A 9396-nucleotide genomic window follows, 5' to 3' on the forward strand; every position below is an offset into this window, starting at 1 on the left:
TGTGCCATAAAAGTGATGCAATCTGACACAAAATCTGAGTTAATCTGCCCCAATATGTGCGACTAGGAGTGTTTATTTATAAATTCTTTCCCACATTTAATTGCATTTTAAAATGTGCACATTCATTAAATTGTAATACATTGTACAGTAAGCATGGCAAAATGTGCACAACACACCCTTGTGTGCAAATGAAAAAAACACTCTTCCATATTTAGAAAAAGAAAACAAATATTTGCGAAATTGAACAATAATATTTTCTGACGCATAGGCATAATATTTTCATGAATCAGTGAGAAGACCATAAATAAAAAGCATACATGTATACTATTAAGCATCCAGAGATTTTTTGACCTCTTTAGAATCGAAGTGGTATGGGTTGTATCATGAGGCTGGTGAAACCTTTAAAGAGAAGGCATGCACTGCACTATGTACTATAGGGGTTATTTATGCGAGGCTTGCACTGCCGGAGAGTCATTTTTTTGTTCAGGCAGCAGTGCAAGCCTCTCAATCCTATTGATGAGGTGACGTAAAGCCAGTCTGCTTGGCTTTGCATGGCCTCATAGATATGGGGTAAGAAAAAGCAGAGCTAGTCACTGTCTTGCCTTACTCTGCACCGAAGAGGCGATCCATGGACGTTGCAGTGGGTTTTCCCAAGCAAGACCCATGGATTTTTTACACTGCCCAAGATTGACTTAATAACGTAACCTCAGGCAGCGGCAAACCTCACGCCTCCCCAGAGCAGGTGTAATGAAGATAAATATTTGTACTTTTTCATCTTTCTAGCAGCACACCTAGAAAGAGAAAAACGCCTCTTGGGTTTGTTTTTGTGGCGGAAAGTGCCCCTTTCTGCACAAAAACAATCTTGCCTGCGACTGAGGCACACTTGCATCATGATGCACGGGTGTCTACATTGGCACTAGGCAGCAAACTGCACCAGCACAGCGGGAAAGGACAGGAATTCACCCTATTTCATAAATACGGAACATTCCTGCCAGGGCCAGACTGGCCATAGCGGGCACCGGGCAATCCCCCGGTGCGCCATACGTGTGGGGTCCGGATTTGGGCCCTGGGGGCCGATTTTGTTACACTGCCTTGTGCCAGTTCCTCACAAATGAGGCACTTTATACATTTTATTTGGTGATTGAAAGGATACGCAGTTATAATAAAGGACCAAGGGAGATGAGAGACGCTATGCATGGTTTGTAGTGGGAACCAGAAGTGGTGGCAGGAGAGACGTCACAAAGGGCGTCAGCAGTAGATAAATGTACAAGCTTAACAGAGCTTGGTGTCGGAGAGGGGGAGAGCAGGCTTTTATGGGAATAGATTGAGTTGAAAATTGGTCTCGAATGTCACTGATTCCTATCTTTCTCATTGTGTCAATATAAGGGCACTTTAGGCTAGGTGGAGGGCCTCGTGGTATTATACAACCGTGCATGTGTTCAGCACTTAACAGTCCTTTGTTTCACTTTACTGAGTTCTGAGTACGGGTCAAGGTCCACGAGTTGTGTGGTCATAGCCTTGCTTATTATATAATATATTATATATATATTCAAATTCTCATCGAATTAACAATTCACTTTTCCAAACGTTAGCGTTTCCTTCTTTACACTTATCTATATTTGAAAGCTATATATATTTTTTTATCATCATAGATTGTCAATAACGCTAAATATATTGCTACTCTATTTATATATGTATACGGTTTCATCGTTTATTTTCAGATAAAAAGAGATGCACATGTATTACAGTTAAGGTTTGTGACTGTTTCGAAGTACAGTTTGTTGTGATGCGAGAGGAACATGATTTTAACGAAGCCAGGAAATGATGATGCAAATATCTTACAATTGTGATAGTCTTCATGCAGAATGTCATCAATCTTATGAATAATGTGCTTTAATATTTTGTTAAGGCTTTGATTTATTTCTGTTCCAGTGAATATGTCGATAGGACATTCTGAGCTTCTATGGGTTACAGTAAAAAATAAACTTTACAGATGATCTGTTAGTTGGATGCTTTGACGAGATACGTCTTCATGTTAATAAAGTTCCATTTTATTAGCCGATGTTCTAACTGTATGATCTCCCCCGTAGGTTTGATCTCCCCCTACGTCCCAAAGAAAGTGCAGTTGGTATCGAGCAGACTTTGCAATGGAGTTGATGTGCGAGATTAGATTGAGTTTTTTGTCGAGTATGACACCCTCGGATTTTGCGCTGTAAACAATGATGGGTTTATTGTTAAGTAGATTCATCTGATCCATCCATGATTGAACCGGGGAGGAGAAAGTGAGGAATTCATTTTTGAAGGGATTCAGAATCAGTTGATGTGTTCCCATCCAGTTTTGAATGGAGTCTAGGGTAGAGCTTAGGACGAAGAGATCGTGAGTGGAGGCAACCTTGAGGTAGATTTGAGTGTCGTCTGCGTAGAGATGATAGTGGACCCCAGATTTCCTTAGGAGATTTCCCAGTGGTTCTAAATAGAGATTGAACAGTGTGGGTGCAAGTATAGAGCCTTGAGGAACACCTTGACCAACCGCCAGAGGAGATGAAAGTCTGTTGGCTTTTTTGATTATTTGGGATCTATCAGAGAGGAAGGAAGCAAACCATTTAAGCACAGTGCCCTCCATGCCCATTCTCTGTTGAAGAGTGTTGAGGAGAGTGTTGTGATTGACAGTTTCAAAGGCTGCAGAAAGGTCATGGAGAATTAGAAGACAATAATTGTGAATATATTTTTGTATGTAGCATATGCATACGATAAAGGAAAATGTTTGTTTTCACCAATTCTTTGGTTTCTAAAGAATTTTTAGATTTTGACAAAAGAAGTATTTTTTGTTAGAATACCACATTTTTTTAGAAATATATTTATACCTACATATATATTACAATACTTATAACAATGAGAAAGATGAATCCAGTAAAGTACAATTAATATGCTATTTGTTGATAAATTGAGTACTCCTACTTTTGCGCTCCACTGCCTTCAACCCATGTGATCCAAAAATCTAAGGAGGGGGCTTTCAAACTATGCAACTACATGTCTGAATCATGGTTGCATCTTCTTTTTTTTGTCCTGCCCTAGACGCTGCCAGACGACTTATTTTAAAAAACCTTATATTTAAAAAGGGGCATCAGTACATCTTTTGAGGCCTCTGCTTTACTTCCCCAGATATTCAAGTGCTTGCATGGTCTGGAAAATATGTGAGACTCCTGGACAGTCTGCTTTCACCCTCTTCTGTCCGCACCCTATCATTTACCCCCTCTCCCCAAAAACTCATCGCTGACTTTATTTGCACTTTGCCATAGCGTCTCTGTACCAAACTATTTTATCCTTGGTTTTGGAAATCAGTTACAAGATTACAATAGTAACTACAATACTGCTTCATCACTAATATGTGTATCAATTGAAATATTGATGGTTTGCTTTGTTTATGCTTTTTAACGTTGTAACAGCGCTATGATTACATTTTATTGCATTGGTTTTAATCAACTGTGCTAATTTAATAAACTAGAGTGCCATTAATTTGATCATTTGAATTTATTTTTTAAAGAACTTTATAAGTCTAGCGTGAAGCACTATGTAAAGATTGTAGCATTTGTATTTTAACCCCTTTGCTGCTAGGGCCTTTCCTGCCACCCCGTGCTCAGACTTATTTTGTTTATTTGTAGTAGTTTGCACTTACGCCCCTGTAACTTTTTGTCCACATAAGGATTTTTGGGATAATCAAGTTTATTGGTGTTTTTGAGAACAAATCACAAAAAATAATGGCAGCACAATCGGACACAATATAGAGATGAATTACATTGGGAAGAAGGAGGACTGAGACTCGTACAACACTTTGGGAATTAATAAAGCGCTTGCATGTAAACAATCTTATACAAGACGCATTTGCGCCCCTCAGGGCACCAAGTTGAACCACTTGCCCCATATATTACCAAAAAGCTTGGGACGGCCCCAGGCCTCAAAGAGCGGTTCCTGCTGAGTTCCGCACCAATCCACTCCCCGTCTCCATGTCCGCATAGTAGGTGGCTTGGCCATTTATGTCATGTTGATAGCAGATTTTGTGCTGTATGATGCATCTCATGTCCTGAACAGGTCTTTTCCTCATGGACTGGAAGTGAAGTACATGAAATTATGTTGTGTCATGAGCAATTGCAGGATGAAGCCAACACAGTACTGACCAGTAAAGATATTTAAGGCCAGATTTAACAAAAAATCACACAATGTAATGCAGCAAACTAACTCGCTGCACTGCATTGTGTGACAGGGTGAGAGCAGAATTGCACCATATCTTCTAAGATATGATATATTCTTTCTCTCTCCCTGCGATGGTGCACTGAGTGATGCATACTGCCAAATCAGGCACCCTTGTACCATGATGCGTTACAGGCAAGATAATTTTTTGCAGGAAGGATCACTTTCTTGCACAAAACATTCTTTTGAGGCATTTTCCTGTTTCTATGTGTGTTGCAGAATTCAGCACACATAGTAAGAGGAAATAACAGAGAGGAATAAAGATATTTCTCCTTGTTACTCTTCTGTTAGGAAGGTGCATCATTTTGGCTAAATCCCAAGTTTACTAACCTTAATAAATCAATGATTGCATCGAAATACATAGCTGGATGAATGTGAAACCCATGCTCTGCCCATGGAATGCATTCCCAATGCAGAGTAAGGCAGGCTGCAAATTGTGCTGCCTTTCATTTCTCTGGATTTACTAAGCCGTGCATCACCATGTAAGGTGTCTGTTACCTGGTTTAGTAAATAACACTTAAGCCCTTGAGTTGTCTTGCATCACCTTGAGTGATGCAAGTGAAACACAAGGGCTTAGTAAATCTGGCCAATTGATTGTCAGGCTGACATCATCCAATATGTAATATGACATTTTCATACAATGTAGGGCACAATTGATCTTTGCACAGGATGAAACTCAAAATGTCATGATTGTAGCGCTTGGATCCTCGCACTATGTATGATGGGAGACATCCATCAGCCATACTCCACACAGGGAGTTATCAGTGGCATTTTTGGGAAGATAAGATTGAATTTTTATCTTTTATTTGAGGTTGCATGAAAGTTCAAATCACATTCCCTGGCAATGGTCCACATAAAGTTTACTGTTTCTATTATGTGGTACAGTAAAATAACAAAATGGTCCTTGAGAGAAAAACTATTCAGTTTCCACATACTGGAGTACTTATCAATTTCAATTTAGGGACTTACATTTACTTTTATGGTAACTGTAGATGCACTTCACATTTAGCAGCACTTATCAATAGACAATGAGTGTTAATTTATAAAATGTCAGGAAGCACTTACATACCACCAGGGCAAGCAATCTCAAGTCCAAGATGGTCCAGTAGGGCTGCCTCCTTGAGATGAGACCAGCCCATCGATGCTGGAGTTGATTAACTGTCCACTTCACCTATGTCACAGGAAGTAATTCCCGGCAGATGTGCACCCACATTGGACATTGCTCTATGACAGCTTACCCCTGGCTCATTCTCCATTCATTCTCAAGCATACACGGGAGATAGTACATTATTAGCCATATTACGGCAACTATCTCCATCGCTTCAAAAGTTTGCCCTCTTCCAGACATATCTATCAAAACCCCCAAAATAACCCTTAGCACCCCTAAAATACAACAGCTCTAATTAACCCCAAAAAGAGAGACAAAAACAATTTTAACAAGACACACTATTTCCACACTCACAAAATACAAAACGACAATATTCTCGGACAAAACTTAGCACAATCCACACAATCAGCAACACTTTCCAAATCTTCTCACTACTCATACATCATCAACTACCAAATGAGAAATTGAAACTAATTTATGAAAAACATGCAACTATGCAGCCACACCCATTGAGTAACCCAACTGATCCTATCTCTCACCAAGGACCCCAGCACAGCTAAAACTAACCTACACGAAGGAATGAAAGAAGTCGCCGAATGGATGAAACAAAGCCGTCTGAAACTGAACTCAGACAAAACAGAAGTCCTCATCTTAGGTAAATCCCCCTCTGCATGGGACGACTCCTGGTGGCCGGAAGCCCTCGGAAATGCACCCATCCCGACAGACCACGCACGGAACCTTGGCGTCATCCTGGATTCTTCACTCTCAATGAACAGACACGTTAGCGCTGTATCCTCTTCCTGCTTTAACATTCTTCGCATGCTCAGAAAAACATTTCGCTGGATCCCCCCCGAAACAAGGAAAACAGTCACCCACGCTCTAGTCACGAGCCGACTGGACTACGGTAACACCCTCTACGCAGGTACCACCGCTAAACTCCAGAAGAAACTACAACGAATCCAAAACGCCTCAGCCAGACTCATATTAGACATCCCACGCAACGAACACATCTCCGGTCACCTTAAAGACCTTCACTGGCTACCCGTCAATAAGAGGATCACCTTCCGACTGCTTACCCACGCACACAAATCACTCTACGACATCGGACCAGATTGCCTCAACTCTCGACTGTCCTTCTACACCCCCTCCCGCCAACTCCGCTCTTCCAGCCAAGCCTTCGCCACTGTACCTCGCATCAACAAGACCACCATGGGAGGCAGATCCTTCTCATACCTGGCTGCCAAAACATGGAACTCACTCCCCGCTTACCTTCGCCTCACCCAGAACCACCTAGCGTTCAGAAAGCAGCTTAAAACGTGGATATTTGACAAATAATCCACCTCCCCTTCCTAAGCGCCTTGAAACCCTCTGGGTATGTAGTGCGCTATATAAATGTTTTGACTTGACTTGACTTGACTGGGTGCCTTCAGCAAATTTGCATAAGTATATATCATTTTTCACCAATGCAAGGACATGCAAGAAATACTTGCATGATGCAGCATCGTACAATATAATACACGTCACATAGAAATATGCTGTGCCACATTGATTTGGAAACATCCACTCAATACTACTTAAATGTACAAATATACCTCTGAAATGATACAAAAGGGCAGATTTACAAATATGTCACACAAAGCAACAAAACAAGACACTTTGTTTTTCAGAACAAAACCTATTGGCATGTTGCTGTGAAGTTCTACTCATGTGTCATGTTCAGACACTGCGGTGATGTCCATGTGTATGTGTATGTCCAGAATTGTATGACTGTATGTATGAGTGTGGGATTGTGTAGGGTTTCTGGGGGGTGTAAGTGAGGGTGAGTGTGCATGTGATTGTGTGGTTGTCTGTGTTTGTCAGGTCATATGGGTGTGTGTAGGTCTATGTGGATGTATGTATGTATGTGGTAGGGTTATGTGTGTGTGTGTGTGTGATATTGTGTGCCTTTGAGTAAGTTTGCATCTGGAGGGTTATATATGTGGCCATGTGAGTGTGTGTGTACCACATGCACGTTATGTGCATGTTTGTGTGCATTTATGTATTTATATTTTTTCAAAACCATTTTCCCAGATCCATTGATCCTTTGTGAGGACTCAAGGATCAACCAAATTGCAAAAAACACCTTTTACAGTTTCAACCACAGAGGAGGTCCCTGTGCAACTCCCCAGCAAATCCAGGGGGTCAGGGTACCTCTAGCCTGCCCCATTGCATCATTTTAATTTTATTCTTGGAGAACATGTGCACCGAGTCTTCAAGTCCTAAGATGGTGGTTCAGCTACAAGATCCATGGTGTGAAATATACAGTTCTTTTCTAATTATAATATCTCAAAAACTACATAACAGATTTACACCAAATTACAAAGATCACACTTTCTGGACCAAGATCTAGTTTTCTACCAAATTTGGTGTAATTCTGTTCAGATGTTTTTGCAGTAGTGCTACTCAATGTTGGTATGCACAAAATGAAGGGGGTAAATGTATTTTAAGGCTCCTTCTCTTCATTTGGCCCACTTTACAGATCACCCTGAAAAGAGCTAAGGTGAATGAAACCTTTTTTCTGGAAAGTTTCTTGAACATTTGTCAACTGGCACCAAATTTATTACAAACCGAAAAATGCCCTATGGAAACGTGGGTCTATCAATAACTACACAGTGTGTAATGTATATAGTTAGGAGAATATCTCAGTGACAACTTGTCAAAACAAAAAAGAAATTTGAACTCAAAAAACGCAGAAAATCACAATTTATAGTTAGTAGACCTAAATATAATTTGCGCCCCAACCATTCACTGCTTATGACCTCACATATTACATCACTCATGATATGTTCATTGACATCATTTATGACATAACTGATGAACTCTCAAATGATATCACTGATAATCTCACAGATTAAAATGAAATAAAAGGGGGAGAGGGCTAGGTGGTCCTCCTCCTGAGCCTTCTTGGACCCTGGAACCCCATCTCCAGAGTCAAAGTCTAAAGGGATGAGGGTACCTTATTTTTTAATATGGCCTGGGGGATGGGGTCTCTGCACTGCAAATGGATCAGAGGAGTCCTAATCATACCCCTCCCCATACAGATATAAAAAAAAACACCAGGCGGCATTTGTTTTGTTGCACTTCTACAGGACACCAGCAGGATGGCTGAATTCTATATATTTTGGCCCCGGGGGTCACTCTGGGTTTCCCCAAAGGATCCTAGGTGGGCAGGGTGTCCCTACCCTGCCCCTTATGTTATTTTATGTTTTGGTTCAGGACAGGGTACTAAGTTCCTGAGTTCTCTAATGGATGCCAGCAAAACTTTTCTCATGTTGCTGACAGCCAATCAAAGTGCTCACTCCCAGAGGAGCCAAGTGGCCCAAGGGAAAAAAGTTCCCTGGGCTAATCAAAACACTCAACGTTTTTAAAATGGTACCTCAAACCCAACTGTCCAGATATAGAAATATTATAACCTTAATTTCTCAAAAAATACTAAATGTATTTACACCAAATCACAAAAAGCACAATCTGTGTGACCAAGATCTAGCTACCTGCCAAACTTGGCGTAATTCTGTTCAGCAGTATTTGCAGTAGTGGTCCTTAAAAAAGTATATGGAAAATACATGGGGATTTTGCTTTTTGGTATCCCCTCTTTTTCTTTCCCATTCGCTTGATGGCTCACCCCAAAACTTTCCATGCTCAAGCTAAATAAAAAGGGGAACTTTTTTTGAAAGTTTCATGAAGATTCATCAAACCGCGTCAAAGATATTAGCAACACAAAAACATCTTTCCTATACCTACCCATACTCTACTATAGATATCAATGAAAAAAATAAAGGTTAGGCATAAGTTATAGTTAGGAAAACTTTATTTATTCTTCCTATATAAATCCAACTTAAACTACACAGCTCACCTCACACTAGATTTACTATAACTTGTGTCTTGTAAATGCGCTAGTTTTACCCTTGCTTATTACTTCCCTTATGCAAAGTAAAGCCATAGCATTCATAACAACACTTATGACATCTCAAATGACATATTTTGCTAGAACACATTGTATG

This window comes from Lissotriton vulgaris, chromosome 3_1, assembly GCF_964263255.1.
Source record: "Lissotriton vulgaris chromosome 3_1, aLisVul1.2, whole genome shotgun sequence".
Taxonomy (NCBI): Eukaryota; Metazoa; Chordata; class Amphibia; order Caudata; family Salamandridae; genus Lissotriton; species Lissotriton vulgaris.